This window comes from Saccopteryx bilineata, chromosome 7 (assembly GCF_036850765.1).
Source record: "Saccopteryx bilineata isolate mSacBil1 chromosome 7, mSacBil1_pri_phased_curated, whole genome shotgun sequence".
Taxonomy (NCBI): Eukaryota; Metazoa; Chordata; class Mammalia; order Chiroptera; family Emballonuridae; genus Saccopteryx; species Saccopteryx bilineata.
In genome coordinates this window covers 25,526,308-25,537,789 of record NC_089496.1, presented here as the reverse complement: position 1 = coordinate 25,537,789, position 11,482 = coordinate 25,526,308, and the positions used below count along the sequence as shown (strand labels likewise).

The window sequence follows — 11,482 nt, the reverse complement described above, 5'->3', positions numbered from 1 at the left end:
CCCTACTTATCAAATTGGAAACAAACATCTTATAGTAAAATTGAGAGCATATTATTAAGAAATTCTGAATTGACAGATGGCTTGGAGAAATCCTATTGCTGAAGAATAAAGATAAAGAAATACTGAACAAAGCAGATTTATTCATATACTTCAGCCACACAAGCAAGGCATCTGCAATTCCTTTCACAGTTGCAATAAAAGTCTTTAATGATGTCAGCTGTGCAGGAAAAAAAATGCTTACGAAAATATTCTGGAAGAACATAGATCAAATTATTAACTAAAATTGAGTCAGGATAATAAGTTTATTGCTTTTCTCAACTTCTTAACACTTGACTCTGCTCTCAAAATTCTGTGTAGTGAATCCCTTCAATGTTTAATTAAAAATTAAAGGGAACCCAAGACCTTCATGAATGCCCTTTTGAACCCTTGGACAGAAGGGAAAGGAAAGATAGACACATAAGGTAATATAAATCAAGTCCTAATTTAATTTTTTCACTAAGCACCATAATGCTATGTCAAAATTTTCCTTTGTCTTAACTATAGAAAATATTGTTTCTATATTGGGAATACACTTGAAGAGTTATGGAGCACCTGGCAAGAAAATACAGCCAACTTTATGTTAGAAAGTTCTGTACTCCCCTGGTAAACACACGATTGTTATTCCAGCTTTGGCAACAGCAAGAACACACTTCTGTTAAAGTTACCAAGTCACTAACTCCCCAGTTTCCATGGAAACCACTTTTTTTTTCAGGATATGTGTAAAAATCACAAAATTAAGAATAGAGGGGTTTTCCCCACCCCCCAGAAGTAAGTTCCACAGCACAAGGCTAGGAGGTGAGAGGTCTGTGTTTGAATCCACCTTAAGATAAATCGACATTTTTGGTCCCTTGGTAATGGTCATTAAAGAATGTTTCTCACCTGCACTTCAGGAAGATGTAGCAATGAGACGAAACAATCGATAAGTGGTTTAACTTCAAAATCAAGAAAAATATGGCTTAAAACCAAGCATGCTAATGGTCTAGAGGTGAGGCGCTGTGTAATTCCCTCACAATGCTGCTTTTGTCTGTCCCTAGAAAGGAATGCATAGGTTACACATGGAGAAGCCTTTTCTATGGTAACAGCAACTTTCCCCAGGGCAACAGGAAGTAGGGGGGAAATATTTCTGCAGGTCTGAGGTGGAGTAGGAGAGTCGAATTTTTGGGTAAACAATCAGGCTTCACCAGACTGTGACTCTCCCTTCGCCAACGGCCCCTTGCTGGGCTGTTCTTTACTTTCCCCAGTCTATCAAAGCTAACTCTTAACACTCTGGCATAATGTTCTTAAAACGTAAATACTTGATTATAGGTTATTATGTTAGGTATTTACTCACAATAGGGAATATGCTCATAACCATAAGGTCTGATGCTCTACGGGTGACATTTAAGACATAAAGACAGGTTAGAGAGAAGAGACTACTTCAGTAAGCCTTCAATTACAGCCCTGTAACTGCCTTCTTACAAAGCCGAAGAGTTAGTTTTATCCAGAAAGATTTATTTATTTTTCTATATTTAATGGTGTTTTAAAAAATACAAAGTTTACCATCTTAAACTTTTTAAAGTGTTGAGTTCTGGAGGATGAAATATATTCAGATCATTGTGTAATGCACGTTCAGAATTCTTTCATGTTACAAAATTGAAACTCTGCAACTATTAAACAACTCTCTATTTCTCCTTCTCCATAGCCTCTGGCGGTCACTCTTCTACTGTTTTATGAATTGACTAGTTCAGATACTTCATGTAAGTGGAATCGTACAGTGTTTTTCCTTTTGTGATTGCCTTTTTTCACTTAGTATAATGTCCTCAAGGCTCATCCATGTGACAGTATGGGACATGATGTCCAATGTTTTTATATACCGCATATGTTTGGGTTGCTTCTGCCTCCTGGCTATTGTGAATGATGTTACTATGAACATGGGTGTGGGAATACACATCTCTTTGAGATCCTACTTTCAATTCTTTTGGATACATGTCCAGCAGTGGTATTGCTGTATTGTATGTTAATTCTATTTTTAATATTCTGAGGAAACTTCATACTGTTTTCCATAGTGAGTATACCATTTTTGCATTTCCATCAACAGAGAACAAGGGATCCAATTTCTGTACATCCTTGCTAACACTTTTTTTTCATAATAGCCATTTTTAATGGATGTAAAATACAGTCTCATGGTGGATTTGAAGATTTATATTTTTTGATACAGACCTTTTTTGCACAAGACCATCCAATTTATAAACCTTGCCCATAACTTCATTAACAACCACACCATATACCTGCAAATATTTATTAGGCAAATATTGAATAATAATACAAATGAATTAAAAAGCTTAGTGATTTCCCAAGACTCACAAGAAACTAATGATAAATTGGCAATTGAATTTGTAGATGTGATTCTCCTGGCTGTTAATTCCTAGAAGCACACATAAACTTCTAGCTTAAATGTTCTGCTATTATTTCTCTATGCTAAAATATGTATTGTTTACTACCTAATATGTATGCCACAAAATTTTATGAAAAACATACATAGATCAATGTTGTATTATTGCCACATTAACATTTAAAAAACTCTTTATAAGCTACTTAGATAAAAATGAAGAGGAAATGATTTCTGATTGATAGTCATCCTATATTGCAACTTTTGGATAAAGCTTTAAGAAAATGTAAAGGCACATGAATCTGAGGCAAGAAAAGGAAGTCTGTAGAAATAACATAAGAAATTTCAAGGTAATTTAATGTTTAAAAAAACATGTAATTTTCAATGTAAAATATTATTTTGGCCCTGGTTGGTCGGCTCAGTGGTAGAGCATCGACTTGGCGTGTGGATGTACTGGTTGGATTCCCAGTCAGGGCACAGAAGAGAGGCAACCATCTGTTTCTCCAACCCTCCCTCTCCCCCTTTCTCTGTTTCGCTCTTCCCCTTCTGCAACCATAGCTCCATTGGTTTGAGCACATTTGCTCCAGGCACTGAGGATAGCTCCTTAGAGCCTCCATTTAAGGCACTAAAAACAGATCCTTTGCGAGCATGGCTCCAGATGTACAGAGATGGGTTTGCTGGGTGGATCCCGATCAGGATGCATTTCGGAGTCTATCTCCCTTCCTCTCACTTGGAAAAAGATGGAAAAAAATGTTATTTTGATGGTCTGTGTACAGATTTGGTTAAAATTATATACCCCACCCAGAAGAACAACAAAACTTAGTTAAAATTGATTCATTTATATATACGGTATTAAAGTATAATTTTATAAAAGTAAAATCATGACTTTCATACAAATATAATATTAACCTGTGTCAAAATGTTATTGAACTCGATCATAAGGAGACCATTAAGCTGTTCAATCTAATTCAAGAAATATTTGAGAAGCTATTGTACACACATGTGAGTATATGAACACACACACATTCACACAGAAGTGTTTAGATAAGATGGTTGGTTAAGACACAAAACAGATAATGCTTTGCAGGGCACTAATATTTTGTGTTATCTGTCTCACTGGCCAGAGACTATTTCCACTTCTATTGAACAACAGTCTTGTTAAAAGATAAACTGAGGCAGGCCCTGGCCGGTTGGCTCAGTGGTAGAGCATCGGCCTGGCGTGCAGAAGTCCCGGGTTCGATTCCCGGCCAGGGCACACAGGAGAAGCGCCCATCTGCTTCTCCACCCCTCCCCCTTTCCTTCCTCTCTGTCTCTCTCTTCCCCTCCCACAGCCAAGGCTCCATTGGAGCAAAGATGGCTGGGGCACTGGGGATGGCTCCTTGGCCTCTGCCCCAGGCGCTAGAGTGGCTCTGGCCACAACAGAGCGACGCCCTGGAGGGGCAGAGCATCACCCTCTGGTGGGCAGAGCATCACCCCCTGGTGGGCGTGACAGGTGGATCCCGGTCAGGCGCATGCGGGAGTCTGTCTGACTGTCTCTCCCCGTTTCCAGCTTCAGAAAGATACAAAAAAATAAAATAAAATAAAAAATAAATAAATAAATAAAAGATAAACTGAGGCATATGAAAAATTTTAAGAGTTTATTTGGGCAAAAATAAAAAGTTGATTCAAATCAAATAGTGCCAAATAGGAAGTGGTTAGTAGCACTTAGCCAACAGCAGCCAAGAAAGCAAATTATTTGTTTAGCTGTAGTTTTAAACCTAGTTATCTGTTTGTGATTGGTTGTCCTCGGGTTCTGATTTTGTAAGCTTGAAGCATTTTGGTTTGTGCTCATAGGCCGCATGTGTGTTAGAGCTGCATTACTCTAATGGCCTCCTGGTTTAATTAATTTAACAGTCTACAAATTAATGTCTGCAAACTTTAATTGATAGGCTATAGTGGGTATAATTAGTAAGGTGACCAACATTTTTACAATGAAAAGAAGGACAAAAATAAATTGAAGAAAACAATATTGTAAATAAAAGAAACACTATATATATTGCAACAACAATACACTATAATATGATAAATGCATAATAAAAACATTTATAACATTTTATATTGTTATTATGCTTACATGCCTATTATTTTTAATTAGAATTGTAAGAAAAAAGTACTCATTTAGATACAAATACGTTACTTCACATGCGATGGATCAGCTCTGCATCTATCGAATACGGACATTTACAGATTAGTCTTCCAATATCAAAAAGGAGGACATGTAGAAGGACACTTTTTGAGGAAGGACGGAATTTACAAAAGAAAGACTGTCCTCCCTAAAGGAGAATGATTGGTCACCTTATAATTAGGCACTTCTGAAATTGTAGTCCTTAGATTAGGAGCATCTATCTGTATGACCTGGAATTTGTTAGAAATTAAAATTCTCAGGCCCCATGACAGATAGAGAGAATCAGAAACCCTGGGTGGGGTTTAAACACAATCTGAGAGTTAGTAAGTCCTTCACATAGTACTAATGCACAATGAAGTTTGAGAACCATGCTCCTAATGTGCCTGTCACCCCAGTATGACACTGAAGGGACCCGGTGTCCAACTTTTCACCTTGATTTCAAATTTTGCCTATTTTTTCATAGCAAATAGAAATATTAACACTTTGTACTCTTACTTTTCCCAGATTTTGAAAATGCCTCCCAAAGTCACTCCTACATTTAGGACCATTTTTTGTCTCTTATTCCTCAGTCACTTTTATAAGATAAGACCCAAATATTTAACTTTAAAAGTGCTAATGTTATAATATTTTAATAATATAATCTTTGTGCACATACTTTCATATAATTTGGGAGAAATTTAAGAGATGTGAGTTGTTGTTAGCCAACTTATAATGGAGTCTACAAAGCTTTGTATTTGCCATGTTAGACCTTAGATCTCATCTTATAATTCTGGGAATGTATTATTTCTTCTGCATAATAAATGTCATTGTGGTTTTTGGGGGGGTTTGTTTTGTTTTTGTGTGTGGTAGAGACAGAGAGAGTCAGAGAGAGGGACAGACAGGAAGGGAAAGAGATGAGAAATATCAATTCTTTGTTGAGGGTCCTTAGTTGTTCATTGATTGCTTTCTCACATGTGCCTTGACCAGAGGGCTACAGCAGACCAAGTGACCCCTTGCTCAAGGCAGCAACCTTGGGCTCAAGCTGATGAGCCTTGCTCAAACCAGATGAGCCTGCGCTCAAGCTGGCAATCTCAGGGTCTCGAACCTGGGTCCTCCTCATCCAAGTCCGATGCTCTATTTACTGCGCCACTGCCTGGTCAGGCATTAAATGTTATTGTTTAACGAATCATTAACATGGATTCTTTTGTTGCACATTCCTAACAAAATTATAGTTCTTTTAAGGTGCTGACAGGACTAATTTCTAATCTCGATTTTTATAATTTGTTCTTCCTTTATACAATGTTGCCAAATAGTACTAAGAAATCTAGGGTGAAAGAACTACCAACAGTAACACGTTCTATTTCTCACTGATTATTGATTGATTGATTGATTGATTGATTGATTGTATTTTTCCAAAGTGAAAAGCATGGGGGAGGCAGACAGACTCTCCCACCTGCCCTACCGAGATCCACCCGGCATGCCCACCATGGGGCGATGCTCTGCCCCTCTGAGGCATTGCTCTGCTGCAATCAGAGCCATTCTAGCACCTGAGGCAGAGGCCGTTGACCATACTTAGTGCCCGGGCCAACTTTGCTCCAATGGAGCCTTGGCTTCAGGAGGGGAAGAGAGAAAGGAACAGAGAGATAGAGAGAAAGGAGAGAGGAAAGGGTGGAGAAGCAGATGGGCGCTTCTCTTGTGTGCCTTGGCTGGGAATCAAACCCGGGACTTCCATAAGCTGGGCCGACGCTCTACTGCTGAGCCAACCAGCCAGTGCCTGTTTCACACTGATTCTTATGAGTCATCTCAATAATATGCTGTTTTTGAAAGTCAGCAGCTGGCAAGAAAAAGCAGGGAAGAAATAATGTGTGAAGTTTTAAAGTTCATGGCACACACACACAAAAAATATCTATGCAACCAGTATACATAAGGCTGTTTATGCTTTTAGGTTTTTCATGCCTTAAATTTACTGCTAAAAAATGTGATCACTTCTCTATATAACTATGGGCATGATATAACATTTATCTAACAAACTGGAAAAAAAAACCCAAATACACTTATTTTTAAATGTTCCCTTTTTAATTACACACAGTTATTATAGAAAATTTAGAAAACAATCTAAAAGCAAAAACATCATGCAAAATTTCACCTTCCAGAATAACCATGATAAATATTTTCTTTATATAAAAATATATTTATGTTAATGAACATATATGTGATTCAGATGAGCTAAGAAAAAAATTTCTCACAAGTATTGAAATGAATCGTGCAAACATTAAATAACACTTTGCATTTTAAAAATAATATAGTTAAAATGTCTGTGTTTAAGAATCTTAGCCAAAGCACAAATTTAAAATATATGGATGAAAAGTCTGAATTTTTTAAAAAATTATTTATTTGATTTTAGAGAAGAAGGAGAGAGAGAAACAATGATCTTTTGTTCCACTAATTTATGCATTCATCGGTTGATTATTGTATGTGTTCTGACTGAAGATCAAACCCACAGCCTTTGGCATATTGGGATGATGCTCTAACCAAATGACCTACCCAGTCAGAGTGAAAAACTTGGTTTTTCAAACAGACCAAAGGATATGTAGACTAAGCGATCCTGTGCATTTTGATTTTGCTCAGTGATTTAGTTGACCATTTTGAAGTGGAAAAATAAATTTGGCCACCACAACAAGATGAGAGACATTATTTGCTTTTGTAAAAGTCACCTTAAAAAATTGGAGTGATATAAGAAAAGAAACAAATTAGTAACAGCACTGGAGAAAAACAGCGTGTCATCATCACAAGGAAATTTGAAGGATTTCTATAAAATACACTGCTCACAAAAATTAGGGGATCAGGGAACATGCGGATACTCCAGTACTTTTAGCATTTTTTTTTTTCAGAGTTCAGCTTTTTATTGAATGTTACAAAGGAAGTTTAGTCAAAAAGACCAAAGCCCATGTCATCATCAGACTCCTCAGAATCTTCCGTCTTTGCTTCCACTTTCTTTTCCTCAGCTGGGGCAGCAGTGGTGGAAGGGGCGGAACCTCCTGCTGGGGCAGCACTAGCTGCTGGGGCAGGTCCACCAGCTCCTACACTGCAGATGAGGCTCCCAATGTTGACATTGGCTAGAGCCTTTGCAAACAAGCCTGGCCAGAAAGGTTCAACATTTACACCAGCTGCTTTAATGAGGGCATTGATCTTGTCCTCCGTCACCATCACCTCATCGTCGTGCAGGATGAGGGCCGTGTAGATGCAGGCTAACTCCGAGACAGAGGCCATGGTGTGGGCGAGTGCTGGGCGAGCGCTGCCGGATTGGTGCTAGTCGCCGGATGAAGTGAAGACCTCACTCCAACGCGGCCATAGCTTCCTCAGAAGAACCGAGCACCTTAGCGGCAGCTGGGGAAAGGGCACTTTCAGCCTTTTGTATAGTGCAGTTTCACCAATGAAATAAAAGTTGGTTTTGCATCTCATTTGCATAATTGAACTTTCTTTGACCTGTTGTTTGCTTTTCTGATGTTCTTGTTTAATAAAAAAAATCAAATGATTCTTTTTTTTATTGCTTCATATTCATTTTGAAATATCCCTTAAGTTTTGTGAGCAGTGGATATAATAGATAGCAGGGTGGGTGCTAGAAACCTCAGAGGAATAGAAAGTATTAAGACAGCAGAGTTAGTAGTAGGATCTGGCCAGAGGCCAACGAGTGAATCAGTTCATTAAATGATTGTGCAATAATTGAACAAACCCAATTTGAATGTTGCTTTCTGTTTGTTTGTTTGTTTTTTAAGCAAGAGAGACAGAGACAGAAAGGGAGAGAGATGAGAAACATCAACTCATAATTGCAGCACTTTAGTTGTTCATTGATTGTTTCTCATACGTGCCTTGACCAGCGCTGCTCCAGCCAAGCCAGTGACCTTGGACTCAAGCCAGGGACCTTGAGTTTCAAGCCAGTGACCTTTTGACTCAAGCCAACAACAATGAAATCATGTTCAGATACCACGCTCAAGCTAGTGACCTCAGGGTCTCAAACCTGGGACCTCAACATCCCAGTTCCACACACTATCCCCTGCACCACCACCAGTCAGTCCCAACTTGAATGCTTTTTAGCCTATAGTCAATCCTGTAACAAGAGTTAAACAAGGTGGAAATTCAGACTTATGTAAAATGAAGATCCACCATGAGCTTCTGGGCTGGAGTGAGGCAAACAAGTAAAATCTGACCCTCAAGTGAACATGAATGGACATGAAGGAAACAAGGACATGCAGCTTCAAGTTGGAATGAATTGGATCACAGTGATTCTTTCCTTATCTCACTATTTCTGAACGGTCAGTAGGTTATCTGTTTTGCTTATCCATGGATCTTTCAGAAAAGCTGCCCTTTGTCTCCTGGCAAAAGCATTTCTTATGATTTTTCCCATCACATTTATGGAATCGTAAAATTACTCTGACTCTCTGGGCTGAGGTGGGGCAGTTTCGCCCGGAACGAACACTTGAAAATGGCCAAGGACCTTCATGACACCTAAACTGATGAACCAACTTCTTAATTTATCAATATGAATAATAATAATAATAAAAATTACCAAACATTTTCAGGAAGACAAATACCAAGAAAAAAAAGACACAAATATGGAGAAAAAAGACAACCTTCTAAATATTTAAAATTCATTTCTTCAAATAGATTTGGAAAGGATATTGTATCTAAGGAATGAAACTATAAGAACAAGAAGAACAAGAGGATTCTTGGAAATAAAAAGCATGACACTATATTTTTGAAAAATAAAATTGTACAATTGAAGAATAATAAAATATTTGTAGAATGACCTAATGACGAGAAGATAAAGTAGAAAGGAATTTGCTGTTTTAGGCACTAAGCAAAGAGGTAGAAAATATTTTTTAAAAAGTTGTTAAGAAAACATTTAGTAGACATATGTGATTCTTTTTAGCTGCTCAGCAATTTTTAACACCCTTCCAATATTTGTAGCATTTCCCACCTTATGAACCTTGCCAAGCTAGAAGCCAGACACTTGCTTTTCCAGTTTCCCTTGTTTGAAGGCAAAATTTTATTAAAAATAATATTGCAAACTTCAGGGCAACCTCTCTAAATTATTATTATTTTTTTTTTTAGTAGGTTCCATGAACCTACTTTTTTTTTTTTAATTTTTATTTTATTTATTCATTTTTTTAGAGAGGAGAGAGAGAGGGAGAGAGAGAGGAGAGAGAGACGGGGGGAGGAGCTAGAAACATCAACTTCCATATGTGCCTTGACCAGGCAAGGCCAGGGTTTCGAACCGGCGACCTCAGCATTTCCAGGTTGACGCTTTATCCACTGCGCCACCACAGGTCAGGCTAAATTATTTTTTTTAAAGAAATGTAATTAGGGCCCTGGCCAGGTAGCTCAGTTGATTAGAGTGTCTTCCCAATACACTAAAGTTGCAGTTCGATCCCTGGTCAGGATTCAGGTAAGAATCAACCAATAAATGCATAAATGGGTGGAGCAATGAATTGATGTTTCTTTCTCTTTTTTCTCTTTCTACCTCTCTCCCTGCCTCTCTCTCTCAGTCAATAAATAAGATTTAAAAATAAAAAAAAGAAATGTAATTATTATGTCTAAAGATGATATGTGTTATCACAAAACATTCAATTGAAGCACAGAAAAGGAGGAGGAAAAAAAACATAAGAACAAGTACAATGAATAGAAAACAGTTACAACCAAGGTAGATATTAAACTATATCAAAAATCATTTTAAATGTGAGTAATCTAAATATAGCAGTTAAAAGACAGAGATCATCAGAGCACTTAAAAATCAAATCAACTATACAGTATATTTACAAAAAAAGCTACTGTAAGTATAAACACATTTTAAAAGTAAACGGAGAAAGATATACTATGCTAGCATTAATAAAAAGAGAAGCTAGAGTAGCTATATAAAGTCTTTTTTAAAAGGCAGACTTCAGAAAAGAAAATTGTTGGAGATAAAGACATATATTACATCCTGACCTGTATGGGCGCATTGGATGAACATCAACCTGGGATGCTGAGGTCACTGGTTCAAAATCCCAGGCTTGCCTGGTCAAAGCACATACCAGAAGAAACTGAGGGTTGATGCTTCCCATTCCTCTCCACCCCCCTTCTCTCTCTCTCTCTCTCTCTCTCTCTCTCTCCTCTCTTTAAAATCAATAAATAAAATCTTTTTTAAAAAAGGCATATATTACAGAATGTCAAGGTTGTCTATTCTCCAGGAAGACAATAGACCTTCAAAATACATGAGGCGCCTGACCAGGTGGTGGCGCAGTGGATAGCAGGGGTCCCCAAACTGTGGCCCGCTGGCCGCATGTGGCCCCCTGAGGCCATTTATCCAGCCCCCACTGCACTTTCAGAAGGGGTACCTCTTTCATTGGTGGTCAGTGAGAGGAGCATAGTTCCCATTGAAATACTGGTCTGTTTGTTGATTTAAATTTACTTGTTCTTTATTTTAAATACTTTATTTCTTCATTTCTTCCCATTTTTTTTTTCTTTAAAATAAGGTATGTGCAGTGTGCACAGGGATTTGTTCATAGTTTTTTTTATAGTCTGGCCCTCCAACAATCTGAGGGACAGTGAACTGGCCCCCTGTGTAAAAAGTTTGGGGACCCCTTGGATAGAGTATCGGACTGGGATGCCAAAGGATCCCCGAGGTCGCCAGCTTGAGTGCAGGCTCATCTGGTCTGAGCAAAGCTCACCAGCTTGGACCCAAGGTCACTGGCTCAAGCAAGGGTTACTTGGCTTTCTGAAGGCCCACGGTCAAGGCACATATGAGAAAGCAATCAATGTACAACTAAGGTGTCGCAACGAAAAACTGATAATTGATGCTTCTCATCTCTCTCCATTCCTGTCTGTCTGTCCCTATCTATCCCTCTCTATGACTCTCTCTGTCTCTATAAAAAACAAACAAACAAAGCAAAACA

At 38.1% G+C, this 11,482-nt stretch overlaps 1 pseudogene; it reads right to left on the bottom strand.

Moving 5' to 3' along the window:
- Positions 1–7,435: 7,435 nt before the first annotated feature.
- On the bottom strand, positions 7,436–7,902 carry LOC136310518 (large ribosomal subunit protein P1 pseudogene; annotated as a pseudogene).
- Between the last annotated feature and the right edge of the window lie 3,580 nt (positions 7,903–11,482).